A 5,490-nucleotide genomic window follows, 5' to 3' on the forward strand; every position below is an offset into this window, starting at 1 on the left:
AGGATGATTTGCCAAAGCCTCAAGAGATATTTCCTCTTTTTTATGTTTTAGATTTTTTTAAAGTCTTTCCAAGACAGAGGAAGTTTGTTTATAATGGAAGATACAACAATCGTTTCATCCATTTTCATATCATATTGCTTAAATTGATTCAACGTTTTTTCAACATCACGAAATTGTTCCATAATAGAACGACCATCAATCATTTGATAATTATTGAAACGACTAACAAGAAATTTCTTACTTGTAGCATTTTCGGTCATGTACCTTGTCTCCAATTTGTCCCATAATTCCTTAGCGGTGACCTCGTTCTGGTAGGTGTCAAACAAACCATTGGATAAACCATTCAATATGTGACCTATGCACATGTAATCTACATTGTCCCATTTTTGCGTTTCTCGGGTTGCAACAATAGATTTGTTTTCATTCTCTTCCAGTCTTGGAGTATCCAAAACATAGTCAATCTTCAAAGTTGATAACAAGATGTGCATATTTTTCTACCACTGCCGAAAATTGCCGCCATCAAACCAATCAAGCTTGAAAGTTGGAAGCCAACTTCCTTAGTGTTCCACTTTCATGTGTTGTAGTAGTCATAATGAAAATAGAACCTTAAAATTGTTAGTACAAAACTCAGGTGAGGAAAATCTCGAACACACGAACAGAACTGAAACAGAGAATGAAGAAATATGACAAGGTTCCAAGGTGTGTATCAAACTACTATCTTTAAGGTTTTATTCACCCCCACCTAAATTTTTTGTGCAAAAGTATTTCAAGCAAATGAACCTCGATGATACAATAAAGTCTATAACTATTTGCGTTTTGTACTGACGAGAATAGTTCACATTAAACACTGAGCAATGTATAACAAGAAAATTAATTTCTACAAAGAATTTCTACAGTAATTCTTTATAGAAAAAATTAATAATATTAAAAGATAGATGAATGATAGAAAGAATTTTTAGAACTTGTTTGTATTATTTCCAAATAAAATCTCATTCCTATTTATAGGAATTTTCATGCCTCTTCATAGAGATATCTTTGAATAGGTGTCTTTTTTGAATAATAATATCTTTATAAGAGACATAATTATTCATCTAATATATCTTAATTAAACATAACTATTTAAATAATATTGTTTGAATAATTATACTTCTTTGTCAGTAATAAAAATGATAAAACTTTTGATTAATTACACTATTTCATTTATAGTTATTAGAATACTATAAATACTGTTGAAAATGTTCCAACAGATAGTCTCATGGTCGCTTTGATCAAAGGGAAAAATCATACCTTTTAACTTTTTCCAAAAATTGACTACTTATTTTTTAAACTTTTTCGTAGTTAAGAAAACACATTTTTAATCATTTAAAAAATTAATAATTCAATTTAAAAAATTTTAACATAAAATTTATAATTTTATAATATTATCTTGGTTACCTAATACAAATTCTTTACTTAGGCCCTACAAAAGTATGGGCTTTATTCTTTACATATATTGTAATGGATCATTATAATTTCTCAAAGTGGAATTAAGGTGTTACAATCTTTAGTGAGTTTGATCGAGAGAAAAAAAGGAGAAAAAGATCAATAGTCTAGACTATTGACTTCTTTAAACACCGGCATTTTGACCAATTTAATCTAAATTTTTATCACAGTTCTATGAGTTAAAAATTTAATTTAATTTAATTTATAATTTGCTCAAAAAACATAAAAATGTTATTAAAAATATGTTTAAAAAATATTAAATAAATAGTAAATTTAGATCTGTCACAGAATATATTTTTAATGTCAATGATTTTTTGTTTGTGAAAATAGATCAAATCAAGAAAACTGATAAATTGAACTGATCCATACCTAAATTTGTCTCAATTTAAAGATAATATTATTTAGCATGATATGAAAAGTGTAGGACCCTCCTTAATGAGATAGTCCAAATCAAGTTAACTTGACTAGCTCTCTTTTTCCATCAATAAATACATTAACACTATAAATAACCAAATAATGTGACTTGTCTCATTGATAACCACAATTAAATTTAAGAGAAAGAATCTTGCCGATCTTCAACACATCATGGGTTCATCTCTAAACGCCAAAATAAAATTTTCATCCTACCTTATTTTATATGATTATGTCTCACGTAATTATGTTTTGATTCTAGTTTAGACCATTTAAATAAAAGATAATAAAGTAAATGAATTCAACAAAGCCAAAATAAAATATAAAAATAATAATAAAATAAAAAAATTATACCACGATTCAACTCGATCCCTATATTTACGATAATAAAAATTGCAGTTTGAAAAAATAAGCAATGAAACTCACAACTTCTAAACTCGATAAAATAAATGTCAATTACATATATGCATATGTTTTGATGTAGATGTACTATTTTTCTTAAAAGTGTATTTTTTGCTTTTATTGAGAAAATGACAACCGAAACAACAACAACAAAAATACAGAAACTCTTTCGTATTTCTTTCCCTTTTTTTCTATTGTGGAGCCTTGGACGCTCAACTAAACCTTGCATGAAGTGGGATCCATTTCAAGATACCAAAGGAAAACAAGTGGAAAAACAGTAAATTTCTTTCACTAATCACAGAGAAGTTGAAAAAAGTGTTTGATCCAACTGTTAGTAAGGTACTTTGACTCGCTCCAACACTCTGGGGTTAAGGCATGGCTCCTTTTGGGGTCCCTGCAATAGTCATACACCGTATGGTATCTTTGAACCCATCTCATAGCTCTATATTGTTGCATTGTTAATCCGCCGGCCCGGAAAGGTGAAGCGGACACTGGGCAGCACCAAGCCGGCGCGTAGGCAGAGCAACCACCTGCTTTGAAATTGGTGTACTTTGCAACGAATGGTTGATATCTGTAATCAGCTTTGTATTTTCCATCTTCAGTCGCCCATGATGAGGCATCCCATATTGAACCATTCACCCACATTGGCCTCAGAGGAAATGTTGCATCACTTTTCCTTGGATACCTCCTTATGGGCACATCATCCACTAGGAATCTGATACAAATATCAGATCAATTAACAGAATAGAATATATACAAACATCTTTGCCAACTTAGGAAAAAACCCTCAAATCACCAAAATGTTGGTAAAGACGTTTGCCAACTTAGCGGAAGCCTCAAATATAAATACTTTAAAAGGTTTAGATAAAAATATCATGCTTGAAAAATAAATCTAAAAAAACAAGTTCATTTAAAATAATTATACTCACACGACCTCCTTAGGACTCCAAAGAATGATATAATGATGAAAGTCTGTCGTAGGATCAAACCAAAGATGAAACTTCATTTCCCTTCCAATGATTTTTCCATCACCACTCCCTCTTATGTACACATTGGTTTGCAAAGTGTAAGGTTTCCCAAATGTAGTCCCAAGGAACTCCATATCCACTTCATCATGGAATCCTGGATGAACTTCATTGTTTGATAGCTGCCATTTGTATTATCATTTGTCCTTTAGAGCCCAATAGGGAAATCGTAGGAGACAACAATCGGTTGATTTGGTTGATAAATAAATAAAAACCTACTTAAGCAATTTGCTTCATATTTTAATTGATTAATCAATCTGTCTAGCTGAACAATTTATTGGTCTATTTGATCCGTTAAGTTTATTAAATCGATTATTTTAATTTTATTTTCACTGTTCTCTTATTCCCTTCAAGTATAAAAGATATTTCGGTTTTTTAAAAAAGAGTTATATATTTTAAATATATTTTTTAAAAATAAAAATATATAATAAAAGGCGTTAAATCCAACGATATGATTATAAAAATTTATAGCCAAAATAAATCAACTTAATCTATTTAGCAGCCTACTTTAAATCGAATCAACTATTGTGATTAACTTGATCAAAGACTATCAATTAAATTGATTAGAATTAATTTTTTCTAGCCTAGAAAAATAAATTGATATAATATATATAGAGAGAAAGTTTCTTTTATTATTATAAGTAAACTACTCCGAATGTCACTAAACTATTAGTAAGTATATATTTTGGTTACTCAACTTCAAAAAATTACAAAATGGTCACTAAACTATTTGAAAGTTTTTACTTAAGTCACTAGTAAGCTTAAGCAATGATTCGATGGTTGTACTATGCATCAGTATCCATGCCAAGTAGAAGAACATACCTTAGATCTAATCGATCTGTCGATTAATGCTGGAGATCATAGAAGACAGCTATTTGATTTTTGGCTCACAAATTCATAACATTCAAAACTATTTCATGGAAAACAAATATTAAACTATAGAATAGAAGGGAATAAGAGCTTTTGATTGGTGTAGACATTGCAAACAGAGAAGGTCATACAACGTCAATTTTAACAGTCCAATGATTTAAATAAAAACTTTCAAATAATTTAGTGACCATTTTGTAACTTTTTGAAGTTAAGTAATTAAAACATAAAATTACCAATAATTTAGTGACATTGGGTACAATTTACCTTATTATTATTATATCGGGGGAGGAGTAAAAATGATAGATATTGAACTTGTGTTATCTAAGTGATAGACAAAAATTCTAATAACTTCTCCAAGTAAGTCTCAGAAAGGGCGAGAGAATTTCAAGCAGCTTTATAAACTTATTGATTATCAAATTAAAAATAGAGAAAATTTACATAAAAAAGCTGTTATGACCCCTGCAGTGTGACCAGATTGAAGCTTAATGGAGGCACCAAACTAACTCGAATGAAAAGGACAAACAGACTTAAATCCACTTTCTTTTCTAAAAAAACAATAAAATTAGGGGGAAAAGGATAAATATAAATTTAACACCATATAACAAAAAAGAATGAGATGAAATAAGACCTGAGGTTCTATCAAGCCATATTGTCAATGAACTTTGGTCTACGGTTTGATGGTTGGGACCCCAAAGGTTTCTAAAGCCGCTATAAAAGCTCATAGGCCTTAATTTAGAACTTGGCCAGTAGCCAAGAGAAGGTGGCCAATCAGCATTGGTTGAAGGAAACCATAAAATGAGAAGAAGTGAGAGGAAGAGAGGCATGAAGAAACAAAGTGTCTAAATGCTGTGGTGTGACTTGGGTGAGAGAGAAAGCAATTGTGAAACAAGGCTTTGAATAGTATAGCATTTGCAATATATATATACTCATCACGGTTGAATTTTTTGAAACAACAATATTGCTTTTATTATTTTATTTCTTAATATACTTTTTTAATAAATAAGTTTTTAGTATCACACTCATTAAATGTAATTTTATGTGTTTATTTTTTAAGTTATTAATAAAAATAAATAATAGTATTTTAATTTTTAAACATGATTAAAATATATTAAATATTTTGATTATTAAAATATTAAAAAAATATAAAAATTAATAATAAGATTCTAACATTTTTAAATATTGTTAGTTACAACTTGGATGAAAATATTAAATGTTGAAATTTTTTTATATAATACTTAGAATTATTCATAATTTTTTTCAACTTTAGACAGGAGGATAAATGTAAATGTTAATAAAAATG

At 29.1% G+C, this 5,490-nt stretch overlaps 1 pseudogene; it reads right to left on the bottom strand.

The window, feature by feature from the left end:
• Positions 1–2,445: 2,445 nt before the first annotated feature.
• On the bottom strand, positions 2,446–5,014 carry LOC107956475 (probable xyloglucan endotransglucosylase/hydrolase protein 32; annotated as a pseudogene).
• Between the last annotated feature and the right edge of the window lie 476 nt (positions 5,015–5,490).

Source organism: Gossypium hirsutum, chromosome D01, assembly GCF_007990345.1.
Source record: "Gossypium hirsutum isolate 1008001.06 chromosome D01, Gossypium_hirsutum_v2.1, whole genome shotgun sequence".
Taxonomy (NCBI): Eukaryota; Viridiplantae; Streptophyta; class Magnoliopsida; order Malvales; family Malvaceae; genus Gossypium; species Gossypium hirsutum.